Source organism: Leiobunum rupestre, chromosome 1 (genome assembly GCF_980474605.1).
Source record: "Leiobunum rupestre chromosome 1, qqLeiRupe1.1.hap1, whole genome shotgun sequence".
Classification (NCBI taxonomy): domain Eukaryota; kingdom Metazoa; phylum Arthropoda; class Arachnida; order Opiliones; family Sclerosomatidae; genus Leiobunum; species Leiobunum rupestre.
Window position 1 is genome coordinate 90,519,265 of NC_143384.1, and position 17,041 is coordinate 90,536,305.

Sequence of the window (17,041 nt, forward strand, 5' to 3'; positions counted from 1 at the left end):
CTTCTATCGTAAGAAACTTCAATATATTTCTGATTCTACTTACTATTGAAAATAACAACAATTTGGAGCAACGTTTTCTTCGTAAGACGAATTTCCACCAAACAGGTTTCTTCACGTGATAGAACGCGTGAAACAACATCCCGTTGCAAACACAAATTATCTCGAGATGGTTTGTTTATGACTGTGTACAGAACGACACCTAATTAATGACGAAGTATAAGAGATTAACGAAGTTAATAATAACAGTTTTTCTCGTTAAATCAAGGTTATTAGACTATATCCCCATATTTCTATGTTGACATACATGAATTGCAAAAATACACTAATAGCAACAACCATAAATATCACACTTTCTGTAACCTTTTTTTAGAGTATTGTCAAAATATACCGAAACAAACCATATCCGGTAAAGATTTCCCGCCATCTCTCATTAGGTGGTTTTTTTCGCCTGTCCGAGAACAAAAAGTGTAAACTTTTTACCCTAAAACGTTTTATTCGCCTGTTCTCGGGGTAAGATTTAAGGCTAGTTCCCAATTGGCGAATTTTCTAGACGAATTAAATTTTCGCACAACGAAAATATACGCGTTTTTTCGGTCGCTGGGGAAGCGGTTCTCACTTTAGCGCGAAAATTTAAAAACGCTGAAAACAACTCGTGCGGGTTTTTAGTAATGTTTTAGGCCTAACATAAAACATCAGTTCAAAATGAACCAAATGGATGTTCCTGTTGATAATTTCAATAAAATTAATTTAATTGTACTTAATGTCTTATTCGTTTATGCAATATGCAATAAGTATATGTCCCCAAAAGATAGACGTTTTTGGGTTAGGGAAATATTTTAAATTACCTTTACTTCAGTATCTTGGTCAAGTTGGCTGAGCTGCTTTTCTAAAGACCTAGGCTTAATAAGTGACGGACGAGAGCAGAATAGATCGAGGGAACGCGTTTTCTGATTGGCTGAAGCTTTTTATCGCCAAGGTGTGGACGTCAAAAAATAGAACATTCGCTAGATACCGCGGAGACGCGATTTTAGCGGCGAATTTGAAAAAATTCGCCAATTTTATTCGCGAGCGTCAATTTTCAGCGCGAAAATTGTTTTTTTCGCTAAGTGGGAACTAGGCTTTACCCTGTCCCGAATTTTGTTCGCTTGTTCCAGAGCTCAAATGTTACACTTTTTACTCCTCCTCGAAAGGAGGTGTAGAGGGAGTAATCTAGCTTTGTCGTCTGCTTATATAGAAAATTCGTCCGCTTAAATTTCGTTTCACGAAAACATGACGCGTTTTGAACCTCTTCAAATGTGGCAATCTTTTAACAACGAAAGTCAAATTGTTAAATGGTTTTTATAAATAAATGAGCAAAATGAGCCACATATTGATGACCAGCATTATTTTTTCTTAGGAGAAGGTTGTAGAATATGAAAAGTTTTCTTTGCATTTTGATGATCTGGCTTTTAGTTTTAAATGTGCTTTTTCTAAACGTTTTGATTATCATTTTACTTCAGATAAAATAGTTTATCGGATAGCAGTATCCGATTTAGATTTAAACTGTCTTCCAGTGGAGTGTCCTGCTACCAATGAAGATGGTAATCCAATAAGATTACATTGTTTCATGCCCTTGGCCGCAAATTAAACTGAGATAATTTGAAAAGATGATTTTGAGGTATTCTTATAAACTACAGTTCTGTTTGGTAACCAGTCAGTGCTTTCACAGCTTTGAGCTGCTGAATGTTTTGTATGACTTTTTAAATTAATGTTAAGATTGGAACCTCTGAAATATGAAATCCAAATTTGACTAAGCACTGGCCTTTACTGGAGGTACCTGTTGGGAATATCATTCTTCTATAACCAAATTTAATTTTAGTATCAATTGTGCGGAAAAGCAAAATTAAATGAAACTGAAAAAACAAAATTTAACGAAAAAGCTACAAAGCTTTTAATAGCTTTGTACCAGGCACATGAACCAAAATTCTTACGGAGGGGAAAATCGAAAAAAAAACTCTTCGAAGAATTACAGACAATGCTAGTCGATCATGGCCATACATTCTCTGTTCTATCAATTGAAAATAAGTAAGTTAACCTTGAATAATGCCTATGAAAAACATAAATTGTTCTTTATTATAGATGGAAGAGCCTTACTAGAGCTTTTAACAAAAGAAAGATATCAATAACAAATCAGGGAGGTCAAGAGCTACTTGTTCTTTCCAAAGGTAGATTTAAAAGGGATTTGTTTATCTATTTGATTTAATACAACTTGCCTTGAAAACTTTAGTGAACTCGAAGAAGTCTTTATGGACAATCCGAATTTAACCCCAGTAATTTTACGTGGAGCTGGGACAACGCTCAACGAAGAACAAATAAAAGATATCTTCAAAGAGTAACTAAAATTTATTAAATGTTGCGGTTAATATTTTAATGAACTTCTGTTCTCTTTTGCAGTTCTTCACAAAACAGTAATGCAGCGGCTTCAAGACAAAGTGGTACAGCAGCCGACATGGAGCAGGAAACTCCAGAAGTAAATGAAGTTGGAAATACTCCAAAGCGAAACCAAAATTCCCTTGGCAATTCTCAAGTATTAAATGTTGAATCTGAAGAATTGGGGGTGGGGGCGGACAACTGTGCCGACACAATTAAGAGCGTTAAGATCTAAGAGGGCGCCATGAAGAAAAAGAAAAATCAAAGGAGCGCAGACACAAAGAAAAAATGGCATTCTTTGAGAAATATCTCATGAAATCAATTAGCAATACTTAATATATTTTATTGAATTGTGATATCTATAATATAATTAAAGTTTAATTTTTACATACCATGTTTTTGTTTGTGATAATGCCAAAGCTTCAAAATAGGTCAATTTAAAACTTTTAAATATTGAAATGTTTAGTCAATTGTTTAAAAATTTAAATATGTAACTTTTAGTAAGTGCCATTTACGAAAAATAACCATTAATACCAATATTTAGGGTGAAGGTCTGATGTTTTCAAGCATATTTTGATGATCTTCAAAATAAAAGGACCGGGCAAGATCATCACGTACAAGCAAGCCAGTAGTAGTTGGTTGAATACCAGTGAAAGCATTGATTTCTTGATTGGGATCTTTCATAATTTCCTCTTCCAGGTCTTCAATGGCCAGCATTTCTTTATCATTTGGATCATATGCGATATTATAAAGTACGCAACAAAAAATAATCACATCACATATTGTTTCAATTTTTCTTAAATTAATGAAATTTAAAATGGGAAATTTCTTTTTTAGGTTTCCAATTGTATTTTCAACAATAACACGGGTTTTGCTATGTCTTTTGTTGATATTCTTTTGGATGGCTGTCAAATATCCATTATCTTTGTATGGAATTAGACAAAAGCTTTCCAACGGATAGGCATCTACACAACCCAAAACATTTGGGAAACCGCACTTTGAAGCGAAACCTTGCATGACTTCATTTCTGTCAACCGGCCAGTTTATAAAAGATTGCGATATGCTGTCCAGAAACTGATTGACTCTTTTTAAAATGATGAGTACGGAGCTTAACGTAATGTTAAATCTGTCTGAAATGTGAGCCAATTAGCATTTTCAGTTTACATAGAGCCACGTAGTGGCAAATGCAAGAAGCTCATAAACTGCTGGATATTTGTCTGCTAAGCAGACGCTTTATTGAAAAATCGTCTGCTTAGCATACGAAAATCAAGCAGTTCCAGAGCTTCTCGCATTTGCCACTACGTGTCTCTGTGTAAACTGAAAAGGCTAATTTTACACCTCTCTGGACTACAAACCATAGAAATGCTAATAGATGTTTGTCGGGTGATATAAGCTCACGGCTACCACCTGTTTTGACAATTTTATCTTGTTAAAATTAAGAATTTTAAAAAAATTTAGTGGGCTTACCTTGAAGGGGTAATATTTGTGCAAATTCTGAAGCAGCAAAACGGTTAGACAACATGTTGAAAACGCTAGGCTTAACTCGAAAAAAGGTTTTAAATTCATATTCCGTGTAGTCATTTCACGACAGTTGATTCATAATTTTGTATGCTCAATCTAAAATTCCTCGCGCAAGAATAAATAGCTTCAATTTTACTCTCTTCTTCCTCAGATGAAGAAGGTTCCAGAAAAGCTAACACCTCACCACCGGTCGCCATCTTAAAACAAAACTACAGCTGCTACGGCAAATAAATAAACCTTTAGCCTTTAACTACTCCCTTCTTACTCCAACTTGTTTTTTTTTCGTCAAGACAGAATTGGAGTAAAATGACGTCATAGGGCTACACTTTTTAACCTACTCAAAAAACCCAGAACAGGCGAAAAAAACCACCTATTGACGGCAAAGGCTTGGTGAAAATTCAAACGCTTCCAAAATGAAAATTAAACGAAAACTATCACTATACGCCATATTTTTGGTGGCGAAAATTAAATATAGCGAATTAGCTATTGGTGGTCAGCAGCCATTACCGTAACGACGTATCACGACTTTTCTACACAGGTAGTATCCCTTTGACCACGCAATAGGGACCCTTATGAGCTGTAGAGCTCAAATAGTGCTCGATTTTCTGGCGTGAGGTTGCTGAATTGCTCTTAAATTAACTTGCTGAACAGCAGTCTAGTTTTCCCATTTGAAATTTTTTAATCATTTTTAAGTGCTTCAATAATAAAGATTTTAATTAAATTAAATACTTTATTCCTATTTCCTCCAAGAGGCGGATTTTGGAAGCTGATGAATAGAATTGGGGAAGCAGACGATATTTAATATAGAAATCTTATAGAGTAGAATGATTTTGTATAACTGAAAAATATGTGAAGTTCCGTTGCAGACGATCGAGCAGTTTCAACCAATGAGGACTCAACGAGTGGTTCCGGAAAAACCACGTTTTTATTTTTCATATTTCGAATTATGAAAAAAAAAGAAACTAATGTGCGCCACAAAACAAGAATTCGAGGCTCGTAAAAATGCTTACCGAACTATATTGATCTATGAACTTAACTAAAGAGAAAAACAAACCATTTCCCTTTGATAAATTTTTCGTATTTTTAAGCACTTAGAAGTGAAGAGAAGCACATTGTGAAAAACTAAATGAAAAGAGACTTAAAACGGTTTTATTTTAAATAAATAAATTGTGAATTTTAAAACCGTTTTAAGTCTTTTCATTTAAGCACTTAATTAAAAAAAGTTAAATATATAAAATCAATTAGCCAAAAAACCAATATATAGGCACACACAAAATATTTAAAAATAGAACATGCATTAAAGAAGTTTAAATGCACAACGCGGTACAGCTAACCAAGTTTGGGATATAAGTGGGCATAATATGAAAGCTAAAATCATTAATAGTTCTTTTTATAAAATAACCTTGGCCAAATTGTTGAAATGTTGCCTCCCCGCTTCAGCTGTGGATCCGTTTTCTCTCCCACTGAAGAGTTTATTGGCTGAACTATTCCAGTGCAACATTTCAACAAGTTGGGCAAGCGTAAAGACATTTTATAAAATCAACCCCGAGTTATTTTTATGCAAATCTCAGTAAACATTATCAATAGTGAATACAATGATCCAGATTGTGTGTTATAAGGTAATTATGTTTTACCTTTACTATATGTGTAATCAATTTAATATTACCTATTATACAAGTTAATTAAGAAATAATGACAGATAAATTTTATATTTAATATATTTTAATATTATTAAATTAGAGTTAGGTTAAATTTATTGTCTGCCAGTAATATGAAGTTAGAGCTTGAAAGGCCTTGTAAAAATATATTTTTTTAATTAAAATATTTTCCCACTTAAAAATTTAATATAAAATACCTCAACCACCGTCATTCGTAATAACATCCGCTTTTACCTTAAAAAGATCACGGCCACCCTATTTTTAAATATTTTACAACTTAGATTTAACGATTGTACCGAAAACTGCTGATTTCCCTATTTCAATTAACATGATGATTTTTCTGCGCGAGCTTGAGTGCGAAGTCCGTAAGTTGTAAGATATTTTTTTTATCTGTAGGTGATCTTTTTTGAAAATTGCGCCTAACAATTGTTAGTTAATGAAGTTACTCGGATATTTTTAATGTTAAATACGGACCGCTTTAGTTGCCTCAGTTGATTTCTAGTATAAGGGGCTGTGCTGAAATAAACCTTGATTGCGCAATAACCCGGAAAATTAGTTTGTTAAAATTGTCATACTTATTGTTATTATGTTACTTTTACTTATAATAATAGCAAAGCGTATAAAAATAACCAGAACCTTACCCTTAGGTCTTCGTCAATAGATACGATTATTTACTGTGACTTTTATGGAAGAGAATAACGAAAATTCTTTACGAACACTTCAAATTGGTTTTTCGACAAAAATAATCATACGACATACAGCAGAAAGAGAATTAAACGAAACACATCATGAAACTACCACTGAGTGGAAAAATTCGGTTGATGAATCCAGTACAATAAAACGATTTACTTGGTCGCTGTTTTCGAATTCCAGCTGCATTTTTGGCGGAACGCGTACGATTTAAAAAAAGCACGCGGAACTTGTGGGAAATTAAATTAGACAAATGTTCTGGTAGAACGGAACGCGTTGACGGTTCCAAATTAGCTATTGCAGGGCTCCCAATAAAATCTGAAAATAAAAAATTGGAAAATAGGGCATTTTTCTGGCTAGAAATAGGGTGCAATAGGAACCAAATTTTTAAAATAGGAACCAAATAAGTAAAGGACCATTTGAATAAACAAAAATAAGATTTAAACTTTTAAAAAATAACTTAGTAGAAATTTCTAAAAAAACTATAGACGTGAATGAATACAATTCTGGTTCAATATTTTAAGCCGATGGTACTTTTCAAAAAATGTACTAGAAATAGGGTGATTTAGTGACCTCGATAAAAAGTAGGGACTTTTGGGTATTTTAGGGACCTGGTGGGAGCCCTGCTATTGCATTAAAACTTAAGATTGACTGCGTCGAGAGGATCCGCGAGCATCATGGCCAGGGCCGGATTAACCATTAGGCTGACTAGGCACGGCACTTTGGGGATGCAAAATTTTGATAAAAATAATACATTTTTACCGCTAACTAGACCTCGAAAGGGAAGGGAGGGGATTATTAAGCCTAGGGCGCCAAGATACCTTAATACGGTCCAGTGACGCCTTATCCATGAGGCAGACTATGCAAAGTGCCTAGAGCCACAAAAGTAGCCTCTTCCTCCTAGCACGCTTGATTTTACCCCTTTGATTAAAAACCGCAGCTCAGCACTGGGATCATAGGTAGATAGAGGGAACTAATACCAATAGAATGACGCCTGAAATAAATTTATATCGAGTGCCGTTGAAGCGAATTCGTAATTTCCAATCGGGGGGTTAAATATCCCCTTTCGATTAAAATCAAAGCCTCTTTTAGAAGAGGCTAAAATGAGAAACCCACTCAATCACCCCAGAGCTGCGTTCCCCATTCGTGGAGAAGAGGAGGGGATCAGGGTTGGACATAAGGCACTGTAGACACGGCATTTGACTACTAAAATAAAGGCTGAAGCTATTTGGGCTGACAAATTCGTCCCAAATAGCACCAAAGATAATCTAGACTACGTACCCTAGATTGGAAATGCGGAGAGATTCCTACGGGCTCCCTTCTAACCGTGCGATTCCTAGTTGCGGGGGGCAATGTAATAGCTTGGGGAAAAAAGTCTGAAAAATTCAGTTCGGTTCAATTTTTAAATCTCGTATTCGCGGTTGGTGCTGGGCACGAGGCCCGAGCCCCGAGGGTTCGACCATGGCCAACTTCGCGCGCTCACTACGCTCGCACCAGGCGGCCTACCCAAAAGATCAAAAATAGCGAAATTCGTTCTTTGCCGCTACGGAGGCGCTGGAGCCACCTCCGGACCTAACTATTAGCATAGAATCGAATGGAACGATTATGGTTTTTCGTTACTTTAAGGAATTTATTGAAAACTATTCGATATATTCGTCGATGTCAGAGGTAGAATAAACCTTTTTCCATGATTTACAACCCTTTTCAAAATTTTCTAATTCATTTTTCCCGCCGAGATCTACTATTTCCAAAAGTGCCACCGCTCAGGCGCCAGTGAAAATCACGTGTTTAGAATGGAATGTAAACAAACCGACGTGGAATTTTTCATCAAACATTTTGGTTTGGATTTTAAACTATTTGATGGCAAGTAGATAAACAATTAAACTGATATTTAAAGTAATGTAACTAAAATTTTAGTGTAATGAGCATAAAAAATACTTTTAGTGTAATGAGCATAAAAAATACTTTTAATATTTTTATGAAATAATTTGTTTGACGTAAAATTTAATAATTGCATTTTTTCATTAAATTTTAGAGACATATATAGTTGGAATAACAGTGATAATGAACGAAAACATGAATGAACATTGGTAAAAAAGTATGAATACTGGTAGATATGAATGAACGCTGGTAAAAAAGTATGAATACTGGTAGATATGAATGAACGCTGGTAAATATGATTATATGAATACTCGTAGATATGAATGAAAACTGGTAATTATGAATGGTAGATATGAAAGAATCCTGGAAAACAATGAAGTATCACTGGTGTATGGTGATCAAAATATGAAAATCCATAATGAAAATGAAAGACCTTTACATTTTCAGAAGTTTTCTCGATTGAGGTTTGTAAACTAGTTCCTTTACTTTCTCAAATCAAATTGTCCTAGTTATGTTATCAACTACGGGTGGTATTATTTTGTCACAGATAAATTTGGCAGATATCGAGGCATGAGGGACATTAAAATTACAATGCAAAATTGGACACCTGGTAAGTTTCGGCAACACGGGAGATTCAATATTTTCGCTAATTCTTGCTGATTCTCGAAAATAAGGAAGTGCTGCCTCAATGAAACATTACAAAATCCTTATTTGGGTAACTTATACCTCCTCTGTCGGCTGTTTTAATAAAGTCTAAAAGTGTTGAATTTGAGAAGGGTCCGGAAATGCACTCGAAACACAAGCTACAAAATTCAGCTTGCCCCATTTTCTGTACCACAAAACCAGCTACGTAAGCCAAACTTGCCAATTTTAAAGTGGTTCGCTGCGTGTCAGGCTCTGTACTCAACGCATTTGGTGTCATATAAGTTGGATACTGTATAGCCACTCTACTATAGAAGGTTGGGTAACATGCCTTCGGAGGCCTTAGAGCGAACTATACAATAACTATCCTATTATAATAAGATACAAATATTTCTTAGATATTGCCACCAAGGGAAGAGAATGCAACCTGGCAGCCACTGGGGGAAAACTTCAACTGACTAGCAGGCTAGCTGGGAGTTAACCACTCCCATACTAGTTTCTGACTGCTACTAACCACTGACTCTACAGCTCTGCCTCTATGCTCTTAAAAGCCCTATCTCTCCCTCTGCTACCTCCTTTTATATCAACTCCCACACTGGTGCCACCACCCGCGCTCTTGGGAGTTAGGGCTAATAAGATAAGTGTTTGCCTGTTTGGCCTACTAGCAATATGACTGCCACTGACCAGGTTGGCTACAACTGTGGGAATACTGTAGGTATTGCCGTTTTTTCCAGCGTTCGTAATTTAAGACCTTTACGGTAATCTGTTTCACAAAAATGTAAACAACATACAACGCTCGATTCTGATCTGCCATTTATTTGAAACTCCAGGTGTTTTGCTTTTTACAGATGGGTCATAGGGAACGCAACTCGAAGGCATTTTTGGGTAAAATATACAAAAATTATTGATATGTAACAACTTTAAATAATAATTGAAAAATGAAATAAATATCTTTTGTCATAAATCAAATATCATTCAGCACTAAGTAATTATCAAGTGTTCGAATTTCCCGCCGCGAAAATTGTTTTAAAAGACAACAAATCTAAAATCCAACAAGGCTTAACTATTCATACAAACTATTTAAAAATTACCTAAGTAATGAAGTATTTGAGGGGTTATTTATGGAAATTGAACTTTTAAGTTATAACCTAAGTATAAAATAAATACAATTTTCTGATATTTAAATAATTTACAGTACTATGTACTCATTATGGTCAAGTTTCGCGCCATAGAAAACCATGTTATTTATATCGTAAAAGGAACCGACTTTAAGGTCCGGAAGTAGCGCTCCCGACGGCCGTCGAAGACACTAAAAACCAAACTTTTATTTCGCGCCAATACATGGATTTGAAATTCTTTGGGTAGGCCGCCTGGTGCGAGCGTAGTGAGCGCGCGAAGTTGGCCATGGTTCGACCAAGTTGGTATTTGTTTTAAGTTACACTAACCAGATATAATATTAAACTAAGGTTTATTTTATTTTAACAAGGTGTAAATTAAATATGGGAAAATCTTGCCAATTCAAGAGTTGTAAGAACTATCACAAGTCATCTTTAATCATAAGTTGGGTTAAATTGAAATTGTAGTGAAGTTTATTATTACGTTTGTAACTTGGTGCCTTCAATTGTAAACATGGACAAGTAATGGAATGCTTCATTTGTCATAATTTTATTGGATTTGCCTTAATTTTTTTTAACAAAGCTGTTTAAAAAGAATAAAAATATAGAAAAACATTTGAAATAAAGCATTTAAAACTAATTTTTACAACAGGTAAATCAGGAGTAAAATTTGCAAAAAAACGAATACTCATGGAGATGTTATTTCAATTTTTTTTTTTTTTAATATTTAAGAATTGTTTTTAATAAATCAGGAGATTCAATCTCTTCATTGGGCAAAAATATTAATTTTGAAGTGTTTTTTTAAAGTTTACCCCTGAAATTATATTTAAAACAAACAATTTATGACTACATCGATGATAATTAAAATTGTAATACTAACCATTCGGATTTTTAGATTTGGGTTGTTTCTTTTGACAATAAGCGTGATCCCTTTTTAGCCCGAGGCCCGAACGAGGTCCAGTTACCGAAGCAGACGAACCCGCTGAAACTTTTCAGACTAAACTCCCCCCCCCCCCAACTAGGGAATCGCATGAGACAACGCATTTCGCGTACGTTTCTACCCCCTGATAGCACCCAGACTAAAAGGACCGACATTTTCAGCGCATTTAGCTTAAAACAAAAAGGTAGCTATTTGGACCGACATTTTCGGCCCAAATAGCTACGAGACTATTATAAGCTGAAAATGGTAAACTTTGTAAATTTCAGCCAAAATAGAAATTCATTAAAAGGCTGTTATTTGGGCTGACATTTTCTGAAATCTGATATGAGAGAAAGGGATTATCATTACGCGATTGAGATAATCAGTCTTATATCTTATCTCAATCGCTGGATGGTAATCACCAAGATTTTCTCTCTCTGCTTCCCCCCTTTCCCCCCTCACCAATCGCCAGAATTTGTTATCGTTTCCATATATCTTATCTCAATCGCGGGATGGTAATCGCCAAGATTTTTTCTGCTTCCCCGCTCCCCCCTCCCCAATCGCCAGAATTTGTTATCGCTTCCATATATCTTATCTCAATCGCGGGATGGTAATCGCCAATATTTTATCTGCTTCTCCCCTACCCCCTCCTCAATCGCCAGAATTTGTTATCGCTTCCAAGCGCTATAATTGTCATTCGCCAAGATTTTTCCTGCTTCTCCCATCCCCCTCCCCAATCACCAGAATTTGTTATCGCTTCCAATTCACCATAATTTTCATTCGCCAGAATTAGTTTTACTAGCTCAGATTTTTGGAAAATGGATTTTATCCCTCCGCTTTCCCCCATTCTCCAGAATTTGTTTTCCTCGCGCAGATTTCTGGAGGATGAATTTCACCCCTGTGCTTTCCCCAATCGCCAGAATTTATTATCGCTAGCCAATCTCTATATTTTCCTAGTGAAGGTTCCCTCTCCGAAATACTTCTTTTTAGGGGAATCTCCATGGGAATTTAACAAATGTTACAAAAAAGCTAATAGGTCCAGTTTGGGGTACTTTTGGTCCGAAATAGGGTACATAGGGCCGGTAATGGTGACTTTGGTCGCTTTTAGGGTACTTTTGGTCCATTTTGGTCCATTTTTTTGTATATCAGAAAAGCAGTTGGAAAAACGAAGAGCCGTAATTTTTACACCCCTCGTTACCCATAATTTATCGCTTCCGAGCCCTTTTAATTTCTAGAATAAGGATAAGTTATATACATTTAATTTTTTTATTTTAGAACTTTGTTTACATAATTACGTAAAATTGGTTCTACGACTAGTCCGACATTTAACCCATTTAAATCGTAATTTAAATATAGTAATTAATTCGATTTTCGTAAGGGATATAAACAATTTCATTTAAAGGATTGAAACTACCTTCTGCAAGCGCAACTTGTATAAATAATTAAAAAAAGTTCTACCTTACGTATTTGTAGCGTCTAACAGCAGTATCGTCTGACAGATGAGGGACAATCACAAACGTCGTCTTCAGATACAAGCGAGATGCATTTTTCAACAACAGTAGTTGCTCTTGGCGTTGGTGAAATGTCCCATTCTAGTGAGAGGTACTTTTTTCCCCGAGGGTAAATTATCCCTCGACGGACAGTGTGGAAAGAATCTGGCATGTTCAAGTTCTGGTACGTCTCCTGATTCCCAGTATTCTAAGATTCCGTTACACTTGTAACATCGCACTTCATCTCCACGTTGAATATACTATAGTAGAATCGAGCCTTCGCTAGTTTTTCATTGGTGACGTGTGGGTTAACGTTTCAAGTCGATTCGCTTTGATATCAATAGTGTACTACAATAAAATAGTAACTTACTTTCTACGCTAATCTTAGCCCTACACGACCTAATTTAGGCCTAATCTTCTATGTCTAATACGTTAAAATACAATTCCAATATACAGGATGTGTTTTTTGCTCGAAAAAGTGATTTTTTCAAAAACTATGTTTTCTAAAATTCGAAATTTGTACTGCACATTATACGTGCCGGGGGACACTTTCTACCAAAAGTTGCATCTAAATCCAAAAAATTTACACTTTTTTGAAAATTTAAATTTTAACCGCTAGGTGCTTTAAGAAAATTGTTACTGAGAAAATTGTAGAGCGTCACCGAAAACGTACAAATAGCATTGGCGCGAAAAAATAGACGTCTTTTTCACTGACAAAATACGACGTGAAAAAGTCACAGGTTGGGCAAGCTAAAATAACTTTTTTTGGAATTCCATTGGGTGAGTAGTGAAACTTTATGAAAGTCAGAAATTTGTTAATCTGGTGTTTAATGCAATAAACACCGCTGAAAAATCGAGGAGACAATGGCGAAGAAGGTATTACACGATTTAATTTCGTAGGGTGAAAAATGCGACATTTTATTTATCTACTTACAAACAAAATTTATTAGTACGTTTCGAAAATACCACCTTCGGCTGTGATGCAGGCTTGGGCGCGAACAATCATATTGTCGAAGGCGGCTTGAATCATTTCCGGGGTTACTTCCCGGCAAGCGCTTACAATTCGTTGACGCAGCTCTTCAAGGGTCTCAACCGGAGTGGCGTACACCTTGTCCTTGACGAAGCCCCATAGAAAGAAATCCAACGGAGTCAGATCGGGCGACCTTGCTGGCCAGTGTACTGGACCGTTTCTCCCTATCCATCGTTGTGGAAATTCGTTGTTTAGGTAATCTCTCACGACTCTGTGGTAATGAGGCGAAGCACCGTCTTGCTGAAACCACAGTCTTGCTCGTTGCGCCAACGGCAGTTCGTCAAGTTGTTTTTCTAGCTCATTTCTCAAGAAATCTAAATAACTCTGGCCATTTAGATTTTGCGGTAAGAATACTGGACCAACTAGCCGGTTTCTAACAAGACCAATCCAAACATTAAAGTGACCAAATTGAAATTGGTGACGGTGTCCATATCCCCAGTGTGGATTTGTGTCTTCCCAAACATGATTATTTTGGTGATTGTAAGGGCCGTCTCTTGTAAACGAGGATTCATCCGAGAATAGCATGTTTCGGAGGAATTGTGGGTCTTCGTGAACGGAATTTAGCAGGCAGTTGCAAAAATCCAGCCGTTGTTGAGCGTCTCCAACTCGTAAACCGTGGTGAAGCGTTGCTCTGTAAGGATGGTACTTATGCGTATGTAAAATTACCCAAATGCGATTTTTACTGCAAGCCAAATCCTTACTCGCCGCGACGCAACTACTACGTGGGTAAGCGGCAAAATATCCTAAAACGATGTTTTCAAAGTCCAAATCCCGCTGACCAGGCCCACGAAATTGAGGTTGTACGTTACCATACTGGTGAAAGTCATTTACAGCTCGCCTTACAGTAGTTATGGATGTACTTCTATCTGGATATCGTTGCTCAAAGATCTCTCACTCGTCGTAGATTTCTTCCACCTTCCGCGTAGTTAATGGCCACTAGTTCCGTACGATCAGCTCTGGAATATTGAGGCATGATTGTTAAGATTGATTGCGACAATAATGTTATACAGTTTGTATTACAGTTATTTAAATACTAAATAAATTTAAGGTTTTTACTGACCTTTAAACATGTGGTCTATTTATCTTCTCGTCTATCAGGGTTAAAATAGGTTTCGAATACGACTAGATGCAAACACAGGCCTATTAGATTAAAAAACTAATAGGAAAAGTCAATAGCTAAATGAGCCAGATTGTGGTTTCCAAAAGAGTGCCACGCCTCATGACCCCCGAAATGTGAAATACTGTATTACAAAACGATGAATAGGGTGAAACGGTTCGGCACATTGGCCAGCAAGGTCGCCAGATCTTACGTAATTTAAATCGCCATTAATTAAAGTAAACCGATAGGTTTACTGTTTATTCTTACCCTCGACTTCTGCCTTCTACAAGCCCCCCCGTTCTACAACGCAATCTGTTCCGGATCGCCTGGCTTTGGCCTATGCTGAAACCGTAAGCCCCGAAATTTCGACTGAGAACCTTTTTTAACATGCATTTCTTGTTATTTTTATATCTCTAAAACTATTGGTCCTAGGCGAAATCTAAAACCACCACTGGATTCCTGACGTCGGAAACATGTGCCTTATTCATGTTTCGATATAATGGGTTTTTTAAGTGCTTAATCATTAGTTTAAAGAAATGCGATTTTTTCGGCGACGCTCTTAACAAATTCCCGTTTCGCGGTACCGGCTACTTGGGGAGCGACAACAGGGGAGACAGTCGATTCACAGAAAAGGGAGAGAGAAAGAGAATACGAGACGGGAAAGGCGTCGCGGCATAGCGGAGTGAACAAGGGAACAAAAATAAAAAGAGTGGAATTTCATATTTTTAACAATAGTTTTGGAAATACTACCGAAATTAAATACTATTATAAATAACTATAAGTGAAAAATACCGCAATTCCAAAATTCTTAGTAATTTTTTTTTGTAACAAGATGGCGTTGGGAGCCCAAAATGAATTAAAATGACAAGATAATGAATTCGAGGAATTTAAGTAATATTATTAGAGGAATTTAAGTAATATTATTAGAGGAATTTAAGTAATATTATTAGAGGAATTTAAGTAATATAAATTATTTGATATAAAAAGCAGAGAAAATGTTCAAACTGAAAGTAAAATTAAAATGAAAAAAATAATAAGAGATATATGCGGAAGCGAGATTCGAACTCACACCTGTTAGCTTTAAGCGTGCATCCTTAACCATTTACCGGCCTCTTCGCTGTGAGAATAGTTCAAAAGCGTCCCAGTCTTAATGATTAATTGAGAACGAAATAGCCAGAAATAACAAAATTGCAATTACATACAGGTCAAATCGCTAATTATTTTATTGCACAAACTCAATTTGCAACTAGATTTTGTATTATTTATGAATTTTCTTTAAATTTGACTAGAAATTAAACCCGTTTTGCCTGAATGCTCGTATTTTCTCGACGTCGTTCGGCCATATTTTTTATATTTCATTTCTAGCCGGGAAGGCGAAAAACGCATGCGCCCACTGGTGAAACGAATATACTTCAACCTGTGTTGCCACGTCAATTGGCCGTATGTTGTATAGCGCTCTTGATGATTTACACAACGCAGACTAAGAGGAATTTCCCCCGATTGGCTACGTTTTTTCGCGTTCCCAATCATACCCGATCACACACACATACCCACCCACACACATGGACGACACTAAAGTACACGATTCATAAAAATCTAGTAACGTCGTTTTTTTAGTTTCAGTTTTGTCCGTTTTAAATTCGGTAATTCGCTTAACTTTCGATTTACTTCATTAAAAGGATACCCCAGTTCAACTAAACAAGGTAATAAAATTGAAGCCAAGTAAATACACTAAATACGCTTCCAATTCCAAACTAAAATACTTCGTTAAGTCTTACAGCGTTTTCCATTGGGCTCCTCCGAGTGCTCACGGAGCGCTCGGAATTTTTTTTATCTTCCATTGGGAAAAGCCGAGCTGCTCGGAGGAGGATTTACATCTTCCATTGGCGGCGCCGCTCGATCGGCGATCGCTCGGAGCTGCTCCGTCCCTAAGGACCGAGCGACCTATTTCCGAGCGCTCGGATCGCCAATGAAATACGAATTTTTCATTTCTGCCAAACTGTAAAATTGTAAAGAGTAATTTTTTACGGTGGGGATTTTCGAATGCAAAATGGCGGCTGAAAATAATATGGAAAATTTGAAGCGTCTAGCATACTTTTTCCTTGAATCTTCGTCAGATAGCTCTGATGAAGAAGAAATGAACAATTTATTGTTTAAAAAGAGGAAAATAAAGTGACCAAAGATACCCAATTACATTGGTGATTTTGTACATATGTACACGGACGAAGAGGTGAGTAGGCAAACACCATAATGTTCCATCGTTGTAATATAGTATCATTTATATTTTTAATTAATACAAAGCTGTATTTATAGTTTCGAAGAAATTTTAGATTGAAAAGGACAGTGTGTTCCATAATAATATCCCGTTTTGAAGAGTCTCCGTACTTTCCCAAAAATTTAAACCATGGTGGACGTATTGCAATTTCTGCAGAGACACACATTTTGTCATTTTTATGGTCAGTTGAAGTAAATTTGTATCGTTCACCAAACTTGTAAATTTTAATGTATTTTAATATCATTTTTTAACTTATAGGTTTGCTGGAAATAAATCATGCCTCCGAGATGTTGCGGGACGCTTTGGAATAGC